Source organism: Pipra filicauda, unplaced genomic scaffold (assembly GCF_003945595.2).
Source record: "Pipra filicauda isolate LSUMZ 115617 unplaced genomic scaffold, ASM394559v2 scaffold635_size200075_pilon, whole genome shotgun sequence".
Classification (NCBI taxonomy): Eukaryota; Metazoa; Chordata; class Aves; order Passeriformes; family Pipridae; genus Pipra; species Pipra filicauda.
Window position 1 is genome coordinate 66,848 of NW_024104793.1, and position 12,322 is coordinate 79,169.

Here is a 12,322-nt window from a genome sequence, read left to right on the forward strand (position 1 = left end):
GTGGCAGTAACCTCCAATGCAGTTCACTCAGAATATTCCCTACCAATTCCCTCCTTGGCAGACCCCACCTGGGATGGGGTTTCCAAGGAGGAGAGCATACCTTCAGGGCCCATTTTGAGCAAAGCTCTTCTTACCAGGAAAAAGCAAAAGTCCTTTGCACACTTAGGGATGAATAAACACACAGGAACTCAATGAGATGAGCCACCTGGACACAATCCTGTGCCACGTGCTCTGGGATGAAGGTTGGACCAGGTGACCTCACTGTGGTCCCTTTCAACATGACCCATCCTGGGATTTTGTGAGATTTACAGGCTGTGGTTGTGCTGGCTGGATGAGGGATCCTCCCTGGGCTGCATCCAGATTATCTGAGCCATTTAGGTTCCCTCCCTGCCCCTGGCATCCCTCACTGTGACCACAAAACTCCTCCACTTGGCAAAGAAGGGCAGTTTTTTGATACCAGAGGTGTCTGGATCCATCATCATGAAACAGAAGGTAATGCTAATTATTAAAAGCCACCAGGCACTGCTGCAGAAATATCAAGAATTTTTCTTATTTTTGCCACCTTCACGCCTGGCTTTCCTTCCAGAAAAGAGGTAATGTCTAAATTTAGGACTGGAATGGTCAAAGCTTAGGTTTGAGATGAGGTTTCACTACAGCACCACAGGCCCCTCAAACAAAGCAGAGCGGTGCTTGGTTCGGGTGGTGAGAGCAAAACAGCAAAACCCCACGTTGTCCCCTGCCCACCTCACACTGTTCCCTGTGCACCTCTTACATCATTTCAGGGCCAAATTCCTGCCAGGTGGATGGAGAGCCAACAGATGGGGGGGGGGTCTTGCTTCTTGTCTCTGTGATTTCCTGGGCAGCAGAAACACTGCAGGAGAAAATCTCGACCACTTCCCTTCAGCTCAGCCTGGGGCTCGAGTTTTCCTCAGGGAGCATATTCCTGCAACACAAAGAGAGTCCTGGAAAACATGGACCCCCCCCATATTTTAGCAAACAATCATGGTATTTAATTTTTTATAGGAACCAACCATTTATTTTACCAACATCCACCGGGGCTTTAACGCACACCAGGGAGAAAACTTGCAGGAGTTGTGTGTTAGTAAATCTACACCACCGAGCTGAGCATCCTACCCAGATTTTCATGGCATCATGGAATCGTAGATTGCCAGGTTGAAAGGGACCTCAGGGATTATTGGGTCCAACTTTTCTTGGCAAAATCCCTGTCTAGACAAGATGATCCAGCACCCCATCCAGCTAAATCTTAGAAGTGCCCAACACTGGGGAATCCCACACTTCCCTGGGGAGATTATTCCAGTGGCTGGTGGTTCTTGTTGTGAGAGATTTTCCTTTTGTGTCTAATCAGAATCTCCCCAGGACTGACTTGTGCCGGTTACCCCTCCTTCTTTCCATGTGATTCCCTGTAAAAAGGGAATCCCCACTTGTTTGTAGCCACCCTTTAAGTACTGGAACACGGAGACAAGGTCTCCCCTCACCCTCCTTTTGTCAAGGCTGAACAAACCCAATTCTCTCAGCCTTTCCTCACATGGCAGCTTCCCAGTTCTTGGATCATCTCTCTGGCCCCCCTCCAGCCTGTCCACATCTTTTTTGTGTAGCAGGGACCAAAACTGAACACAGTGTTCCAGGTGGGGCCTGAACTGCAGGGCAGTGTGGGACAAAGACTCCTGCATCTCTGCTGGGTTATTTTTTTTTTTTTTTGGCTACAAAGCTCTGACATGAGAAGCAAGGACATGTGATCCACCAAGATCGATTCATTAGGCAGGGATGCTGCCCAGGGAGTTTTTCTGGCAGGGCTTTGGGTCCTACTGTATCTCCTGGGGGCATCTGGGACCATCTTCTAGCAGGGAGGACTCCAAAGTCCCAGTTCAGTGTTGCAGAAGTGGCCCATTAATGGTTTTGACCTCCTCTTTGTTTTCTTCCAGTTCATCTGGGAGTAACCAACAATCCATATGGGGCTCTCTGACATCCAGAAACCCCCAGGAGCATCTTCCTTGCCACAGAATCATGGAATTTTCAGGCATCCCAGGCAGCCCAAGGCTGGATCTGGGTGATCATCTGGAGGGGAGATCTTCAAAACAGGGATTATTCTCACTTAATCAAAGAAATCTTTGGGGAAAAAACCAGGCTTTTCCAGACCAAAGGCACTCAAATGCGGTCTCAGGTGCCTGAGTGATCCTGTTGTGTGTGAGGCGCCAGGGATGGGAAACCAAAAGTTTGAATCCTTGTTGAGGAGCGATGGATTCACAGCTCTTTCACTAAATGCTGAACCTCACTTGAATTTGCAGCTGCAGCTTCTTTTCTCTGCAACCTGAAATGAATCTAAATATCCCTGACTTCAGGTGCTGGAAGAGGAGGAGGATGTTTCTACAAAAAAAAGAAGTGTTCAGTCCAGGAACCAGCTGTGATTGCTAAATTAGGAGATTTAGACACACGGGGGAAAAAAAAAGGGCAAAATGACTGAAAAGTTAAAAATACAGCCTGAAACGTGGAGTCTTCTGGGAGCTGCATTTCACCCTTCTTTACTCTCCTCTAAACCAAGGAGGAAGGGCACTGCAACCACAGACCAGGCCCACAGTGTCAATATTATGTAAAAGATGGAGGGCAGGAGGAGATAAACCAGGTCAAAACTCTCCTGTTTGGTGTCACACCCAAGATTTTGCAAAACCACCAGCATGAGTAAGTAATTTCTGGGACAAGGGCAAGGACCAGAGGCACAGAAGATGCTGCTCAGAAAAGGAAACATTTTCCTGCTCTTCTGTTGGTCATCAACCTGAGGACAAGTTGATTATCCCACTAATTGCTGACCAGGTATCAGTGTGATGCTGAGCTCCCAGAATGCTTGAGGGGCTTCTCCTAGAGAAATCCCATCTGGAGCCCTTTTCCAGCCAGTTGTGGTGGCCCAGGAAGGAAGGAACTGGGGGAACTGGTGAGTGTATCGAGCAGAGGATGTGCAGGTAGTTTCACCCAGCTCCTGAAGTGCTGGTGAGTCTCGTTAATCCGAGTTTCCATCTTAAAAGAGAGAATAGGAACTTCCAGGCAGGAGGATTTTACACACAAGGACTTAACAGTTAAATTTATTCCTGGCTAAACTGAGGAGCTCAGAGTTATTAAAGCATGAAATTGTGCCAGTCAATTAAAGCGTCAATCATGGGCAGCCTCATTTAGGAGAGCTGCTTTAATCCCAGGAAAAGAACATTTTTTTTTTGGCCTAGTGAGGGAGAGCACGGTGTCTTGAAGTTGGTTTTAGCTGTCCCTCAGTTACTGTTCAGAGATTTGCCAATTTTTTTTTTTCTTTTTATTATTTGATATTTTCTGCTGTGCTCCTTCCAAGGTGACTCGTGCTCCGCTCAAGTAGAAACACAGATGTGATTTTGAGCTGGAGATGGAGTGACTCCAGTGGGCTACAGAGCAAACAAACAAGAAAACTAATCAAAGGGGCATTTAAACTGGCAAACATCGGAGTTCTGGGACATCTTTTGCTTTTAAGCAGACAGCAGATTCTTCTTTTGTTTTCAAAACTCGGCAATTAAATTATTCTGCTTGTCGCTTCGTGCAACACGTGTTTGTTTTATTTGCTTTTAGAGCCTTTTTTTTCCCCTCTCTGGGCTGAAATCCCAGGATGCTGACTGCACCACTGATATGTTTTGAACAAATGATGACTGTCATTTGGCCCTGGTTATATAGAGCACATACCTGAGTGAGAAACATGTCCAGAGGGGCTTTACTGGGAGTTGACTCTAAGCCTAGTGCTGGATACAATCTTTTATTCCTTATCCACTGAAACTCATGATAAAAAAAGGGTTTGGAGGAGAAACAGGAGTTCAGGGAGCCCAGAAATCTGACTTAAGTCGTAGGTGAAGCTTGGTGGAGAGGGACAGGAGCAGGAATTTCCCTTGGGCTGGAGGTATTTTGGAGGTGGGAACAGCTCTGGGCAGTGGTGTGAGGGTCAAACAGGTTGGTCAGGGCAGGAGGTGGTGGCTGAGCAGCCATCCAGTGACAGTCCTGGCTGTGGCACAAGCTGAGGGAAAGATTTGGGTGATTTGAGAATGAAACTCAGGCCCCAGGGCTGCTCTAGAGCCGACTGACTGCAGTGGTCAGAGAATCTTTGCCGTGAGTCCTGCACCGGCACAGCTGCCCCTGGTGAAAGCCCTTGCCATGGGGCAGGACTGAGGTTGTTCACTGCAGGACAGGTTGGTTTGTGCTCAGGACATTGATACAAGTCTCATAGAATGGTTTGGGTTTAAAGAGACCTCAAAAATCCCCTGCTTGCACTGCCATGGGCAGGGACACCTTCCACTAGCCCAGCTTGCTCCAAGCCTTGTCCAACCTGGCCTTGGACACTTCCAGGGATCCGGGGGCAGCCACAGCTTCCCTGGGCAACCTGTGCCAGGGCCTCCCCACCCTCACAGGGAAGAATTTCTTCCCAGTATCCCATCTAACCCTGCCCCTCTGGCAGTGAGAAGCCATTCCCCCTTTTTCTATCATCACATACCCTTCTAAAAACTCCCTCTGACATCTTGGGAAGAGCCCATATACAAGTGTCCACGTTCTTTTGGTCACCTGTGTCCAGCAAATGGGCCCAAACCAGAACAGGGTAAGGGAGGAGGAACTAGGAATTTGTCTTGTAAGAGGAGATTTTTGACTTATCCCACCTGGGCAGTGAAAGCTGAGACGTCCTGTGATTGCTCTCTATAAATATCCTGAGCAGGGAGTGAAGGAAATAAAGCACCAGAAACAAAGAGCCACCTCATGGAAAGGTCCTGCTGCCAAGCTGGAGACTGCCCAGACCTCGTGGTGAAGGGATCCAGGCTGGGCTGGGGAGGGGGCACCTTGGGCAACACCTTTGTGAGGGTCTGAGAAGCTCCTGAAGGGCTAAAACGTGGGGGGAGCTCATTCTCCAGCTTGGCCTTGGGACACCCCAGAAAGGTGTTGTGTAACAAGGTGTCCGTGGGGTGCCCAGGAGGTTCCCCCCACTCCTCCAGCCCTTCCACTGTAAGGAAAATAATCCCACTGCACGCTTTGCAGGGGGATGAGAGACTAAATCCAGCTCCCAGGGAAGAGCACTGAGGTGTGACAGTGATTGGAGCGTTATATATACCTGAGACAGTTGCATTTAGCTGTAATTTGCAGTATTAAAACCAAGCCTATTTAATTACTAGGCTGCAGACTATTTTTTCCCATTCCCACCTGCGGTGAGATATTGTGAGAGGGGGAAAAAATAGCACATGTGCAAAGAAAGCCTTAATAAAAGCTTTGGAGGATTTTAAGTGGGTCTCATCTCTGTAGGTAGCAAGGAAACTTTTCTTGGTACTAAGAGAAATTTTTCCAAGGCTGGCTCTTTGATTTATTGTCCAGATCCTAAACTGGAATATTTCTGTCTTGGTTCTGGCAGTAAGAAGTGCTAAGTGTGAGATGTCCACATTGTTTTTCATTTTGCTGATGGATGTTTTGACAGCCAAGAGACTTTTTCACTATGATCTCTTTTTTTTTTGTTTTCCATCACTTATTTTTATAGGACATTGGGGGTGGGGGTGGGGAGAGAACTGAACTTCCCATCAGCTGGTGGCGTTGTGTCAGTCAGAAAGATGTTTTTTGGTTAAATCCCAAATAATGCCTTCTCAGCTTTCTAAAAGCTGTGATAATTTTGAAGTGTCACTGACTTAGTCCTTGTGGCGTGCAGTATGTTGTGAGTGTGTATTTTTAATCCCTGAATTAAAACAAAGATTGCCCCTGATGACCTCGTTTGAGTCTGGTTGGGCCCTCCCGGGTCAGCTTTGACCCTAATTTGTCACATTAGTGATTCTGAGTAAGATGTGGCTCAAGGAGCCACATCTTGTGGGTCAGTGCCTCGTCCCAAGGGGATGTTGATGTCCCACAGCCCCCCTGGGTACTTTGACACGGCCAGATGAGCATTTGTGCACCTGTCACGTCCAAATTAAACCATGGACTGCTCTAAATGGCCACTTCAAGATCTTGAGCTGGGCAGAGGAGTGGAAAACCATGTGCTGGGCCAAGGCTCTCCCTGGGTATCTCCTGATGCAGAAGGAAGTGGAGATGCACCCACAGGAGACCCAACTGCTGCAGGATGGACACCGATCTAGAGCATCACCTCCATCCCAGGTCTGACCCCTTGAGAGTTTCCAGCAAACACTGAAGTACTTGCAATTTTCCATAAAGACCCATCTTAACACAGAATCACAGAATGGGTTGGGTTGGAAGGGACCTTAAAGTTCCACCCCCTACCATGGGCAGGGACACCTTCCACCAGCCCAGGTCGCTCCAAGCCCCGTCCAACCTGACCTTGGACACTTCCAGGGATCCAGGGGCACCCAACTTGTACCAGGACCTCACCACCCTCACAGCCGAGAATTTCTTCCCAATATCCCATCTATCCCCATCCTCTGGCAGTGGGAAGCCATTCCCTGTGTCCTGTCCCTCCATGCCTTGTTCCCAGTCCCTCTCCAGCTCTCCTGGAGCCCCTTTAGGCCCTGCAAGGGGCTCTCAGCTCTCCCTGAAGCCTTCTCCAGGGGAACCCCCCCAGCTCTCCCAGTCTGTCTTCATCACAGAGCTGTTCCAGCCCTCAGAACATCCTCCTGATCATTATTCCTCTCTGATTTTCTGTGCTAGGAATTGCAAGATGTCTCACCCATTCTGTGGTCTGATTTTAATGGTTTTGCTGACACAGACCAAGGCAGTCCTTATATATGTGGGACTTCTGGGTCAAAACACTTGGCATAATTTTGACCCAGCTTTCCAAGACACAATTACAGCTCAAGTTGTGGAAGAGTTACACACATGGTAGGATTCATCCATTCAAATTCAGATACCTCCAGCACAGACATCTGCTCTGAGCAAGTCCCTCTGGGCTCTCTTTAAAATATCTGAAAAAAAAAAAGCAGCCAGTTTAGGGTGAAATTAATCTCATGCACAGCAGAAATCTGCATTTGGTCAGGAAAATAACTTCCTAACTTTATTTCTCCCCAGCAGTTGCAGTGGGGCCGTTGTGTGATTACCTTAAGCATGAGCAGAAATCCAAAATTAAATGTTTGCACCTGTTTCTGTGTTCCATGGAGAACTGCAAATTGAATGCTGATGAAGAGAAGCGTTTTGGTGACTCTGAACACGAGATAAGTGAGTGGAGATAATCTGTGTGTTGCTGCAAGGATTTGGGATGCCATCGCTGGTTGGGTCTGGGAAAGGCAAAGGAAGCTAATTTTCTAGCCAGTCAGGTTATGTTCTTTTGAAGCATTCCCTGAAAGAAATTCAAGGCAACATTGAGCCTTTTATGTCTAGACACCATCCCCTATCAAGTTTAGATCCTAAAATGCTCTCCTGGCAATAGGTTGGAGGAAGGAGACGTCTCTGTCGTGCTGTGATGTGACCCAGAAGAAGAGAGGGAGTGTGGCCTCTTCAAAGAAAGGCAACTGATGCCTTTTAGCTCCTTTTCCCTCTGCTGAATTATTGCTGCTGCTCTGACAAAGCCCTTTGTGATGGTCTGAACCCAGTTCCTAAATTCCGGATTACAGGAGCGAACTCGGGCGCTGGAGCCACAAGTCGAAGGTTGGGGCCGATATCTGGGCAAGTCGTGGTTCGAGAGGAGCCAGCTCAGACACACAACATTTTCCTGCCAATTCTTGCACGGGGAGGATGCCAGAAGAGCATCTCCCCGGGCCTGACGTGCCCTAAATATTGTCTTTCACAACCATCCATCGGAGCATGCGCTGCTTTGGGTGCCAACCCGCCTTCGGCACCGGCCGTGCCCAAGGTTTCCTCACCTTTCGGTCAGAGAACAACCTTTTCCCTCATTCCAAAGTATTACTGGAGCAGGGAAAAGCCCAGTTCCCCTCCTTTTTCAGCTCTTTTTGGTGGTTTAGGACACTGGACAGTAAAATTCAAACCTAATAATGGGATTGTGTTGATGTATCGATTCACTCTACATCTGGTGGTTGTACTGGTTTATTCTTCTCTCGGCTCAGTGGTTCATCTTTTTTGATCTGTCTCTCCTTGAACCTTTTTAAAAACATATATTAGTGAATTTGACAAAAACTATGTGCTATATTACAAAAAAAAAACAGAGGTGGAAAGGCACTACATCACACTGGTTTTAACAAACAACACATCCAGAATCGCTGTTTGCTTGATTTTTTTTCCCTGATCTTTGATTCTGGCTTTGATATCTCAAAGCGATATTTCTGCTTTCTCTGTTACATCTCTATTAGTCCTGCTGGCATTTTTCTAACCACAGATGCAAACCTAGATCCTTCCTCAAAAATGTATTATAGGGTGTTTGCTTATTAGAAAACAGCCTTGCGTTGTGAACTAGTGGGGCAGGAAAAGTGTGAATTAGCTGTTGGAGGGTCTTTGGGCTAAGAACTGATGGTGCCAAGGATTTTCAGGTTAGGAACAGTTCTCAGAACTGTATTAGGTGCCCAGGAGAAAAATGCTGCTTTTAAAAAATTATTATTATTTCCCTCCCAGTGCTCTTTCATGCTTTTTGGTGTTCCTGATGTTCAGCTGAGGACTCATCATCGTCAGACACTGGGTCTCTCCTCCTTTCTTCTCCCAACGCTTTCCCACCGTACCAGGAGGATGTTGTGTCCTGGCCTGGCTCTGAGAGCTGAGGCAGCCCCAAATCTTATCCAAGGAGCTGTTTGAGTTGTTTCCCCATGGATGCTGTGCTGGCAGGGCCACGCACAGGTCGGGGAGGAGGGCTGGGTGAGCCATCAGTGGTCTCCAGGGTGCTGGATCCTCGGGCTGCATCCCAGGAACAAGGTGCCCGCGGGCACACCCGTCTGTTTCCACGCTGGATTTGTTCTTGCTCAGGGCTGTTGGCATTTTGATGTCTCTTGAAGATACAACAGCAAAGTGACTCTTGAGAAGTGACAGCGCTAAACTCTGATTAATGTCTCCAAGGATAGTCAACCAGAAGCGTTTCCTCTGAGCTGCATCAATTTCCATATGTAGCTCAGACTTTTTTTTGACAATGCTATAGAAATGTGGTGCTTGGAAAAAACGTGGCTTGTTATCAGGAATATTTCTCCTTCAGCCTTTAAGAAGGGATGGAAAAAAAATAACCTCCCAAAGCTCTGTATAAAGATCCTGGAATATTAATTTCCGTAGTAATTAACAGGTGACTGTTCAGCACTCTCCCAGGCAACCCATTCCTGAGGGTTTAGGTTCTCATTCAGGAGACCTGCACACAGTCTTGAGGTGGGAAGGAGCATGGAAACAAGTTAAAGACTAGTGGAAACCAGGTAATCCACATGCAGCTTTGCTGGGACATTGCAAGACCACCTCTTACTGCTCCTAATTTACCAAAGAATCATGGAATATCCTAAATTGAAAGGGACCCACAAGGATCATCCAGTCCAACTCCTGGCTCTGCTCAGACACCCCAACAATCCCTCCCTGTCCCTGAGGGCGTTGTCCAAACCCTCCTGGAGCTCTGGCAGCCTTGGAGCTGTGCCCACTGCCCTGGGGAGCCTGGGCAGTGCCCAACCACCCTCTGGGGGAAGAACCTTTTCCTGACATCCAACCTAAACCTCCCCTGACACAACTTCAGGCCATCCCCTGGGTCCTGTCACTGCTCACAGAGAGCAGAGATCGGAGCTGTCCCTTGTGAGGAAGCTGCAGACCCTGAAGAAGTCTGACCTCACTCTCCTCTTCTTCAGGCTGAAGAAGCCAAGTGACCTCAGCCTCTCCTTGTATGGTCCCTCTAGACCCATCACCATCTTCATAGCCCTGCTGTGGACACTCTCTAATGGCTTTATATCCTTTTTATACCGTGGCACCAATTTAGCGAGAACATCTTCCGGAGCCGTGGCTGCACTTCCCGTGGCCGTGCTCACACCAGCCACTCGACAGAAGCTGCTGTCCAAAACTTCAGCTCAGGACTGAGGTGACCCAGGCATTTCACAGTCTGGAAGTGCACATTTGGCATTCGGATTGTCTGCATTGCACAGACAAATCACAGGCTCTGAGCGGAGCCCTCCCGAGCCGCGCTCTCGATTTACGAGCTCACGGCTGTGTTGTCACAGACTGTCACCAAGTGCCTGGCTTCTGGCCACTCTTTCCTCCCTCTTTTCCTAATTGCTGTGTTAACAGACCACTGACCACCTTCAAAAGGGTCAAAGAACCGGAGTGAAGAGTGGTAGAGAGGCTGAAAAAGTGGGTCCAAATCAGGCAGCTTTTATCCGGCCCTTTCCCATCGCCCGGAAAGAGTTAATTTTCAGTGTCTTGTGCAAGTGCTGCGAGTTTCCAGCTCTCCACTAGCCCGGCACACACGCTGCAGCCTGGAAAGATTTGTCTTTTTTTTAATTGCTAGAGCAGCTATTTGGCAAGTGGTGCAGCAGCAGACGAGAGTCCTGCTGCTGCTGTCCAAGGTCCGTGTGCTTGGCGGGGGGAGCGGGAAAACGCGCGACGCGTGCAGGCTGCCAGGACTGAGAGGATCTGAAATAGTCTGGGATGTGGCTGCCTTGGAGGGGAAGGTTTAGGCCTTGGACTCAGCCCCTTGGTGCTGAAACACAACAGGGTTAGCACAGAAATGCTGGGGGCTCGTCTGGGTGTGATGGTATCCATATATCCTGACTCTGTCAGTGTCTCCGGGATGGTTCTTCTCACTGCTTTCCCACCCTGGTGATGTTTTTCTCCGGCAGTCAGAGGACATGGAGCTCAGCTGTGTTTATGTTGTCCTCCCTTGGGTTGGATGTCAGACCCTGTCTTGGTTTAGGCTGCAGAGAGAGCTCCTCTCCCACCCAGACTGGGACACCAAGCCATGGTGCACCTCCACCTTATAGAATCACACACTGGTTTGGGTTGGAAAGGGGCCTTAAATATCATCCACTTCCAACCCCTGCCATGGGCAGGGACACCTTCCATTAGTCCATGTTGTTCCAAGCCCCGTCCAACGTGGTCTTGACCTTCTCCACATCCCCCGCCCAGGGACCCCATTCATGTCCATCATCAGCAAATCCTGCCCTGGTCCAGCTGCCACCACCTGTGAGCTTCTCCTTCCACCCCAGGGTCAACCTCTTGGGTTCACACATTCCATCACAGAGCCATAAAACCCTTCCTGGGGTTATTTTACCACAGGAGGTGCTGCCTTTCCCCCATTTTTTTTTTCAGGGAGCTGTGATACTCTTGCCACAGAAGGGCAGATATCTCAAATAAACATGTGGAAACAACCCAGATGAGAGTTTTTGTGTGTTGTAAACAGGTGCCCACCCAGACGACCAAGGGACCAAGTGCAAGGCTCACCCAGGGAGAATTATTGATGCAGCCAAAGAGAGGTAGAGAAAATTGAGTGTTTGCAAGAGAGATTCGGTTCTTCTCAGATAAAGGCATTTGTGCAACATCATCTTTCTACTCCAGCTTTCTTCTTGATTTTGTTTTGTCTGAGATTGTAGGTTCTGCATGGAAGATTCTGTCATTAAAAAAAAGTGGAATCACCAGAGCAGAGAAGTCTCCTTTCTCCCCTGTGTGCCAGTGCTGAGAAAGGCTGGAAATGGCTGGAAAAACTCCTTGAAAGTGTTCAAGGCCAGGTTGGACTGGGCTTGGAGCAACCTGGTCTGGGGGAAAGTGTCCCTGCCATGGCAGGGGGTTGAACTGGATGATCTTTAAGGTCCCTTCCAACCTAAACCATTCTGGTTTTTTATGAAATACCCACTTTTTGCCTTGACTATGGCTTAAAAATGACTTTTGAGCAGTGACCTGCCCGTTCATTTGGTGTTGTTGGGGTTTTGCTTAAGTTCTGTCCCAGAGTGATGCACGAGAGGGAGAAAAGGGATAGAAGCAGGCAACTAAAGATCCTGCACTGTGAATATGAAACGTATGCAGATTAAAATGGCAATAAAACAAACAAAGAAAACCAGTTTCTTACATAAGAACACAGGTGGAAAGTGTCGTGGGGCTGACTCTCAGTTTTATTGACATGTGACTCAGAAGGCTCAAAACAGAAAAAGCTTTTCCACATGGTAGGTAGGAGATCTGTAGATTGTCTTGCCAAAAAAAATATGGAAATAAATATTTACATATGTTTGAGTGGGAAACTACACAAATCATCCAAATCATAAAATACTGAAGTTGGAAGGGAAACCTGGAGGCTTCTGAATCTGTGTCATGCTCAGAGCAAAGACACCTCCAGGATTAGGTCAGGTTGGTCAAGGTCTGACCCAGCTGAGGTTTGAATATGGCCAAAGAAAGTGATTCCCCCACCTTTCTGCATCCATCTTCCCCAAAATTCCCCTCAGGGCACTGGTTGGCCACCATTAGCCTTCTCCTTGCCAAGCTCAGCAGTGCCCTG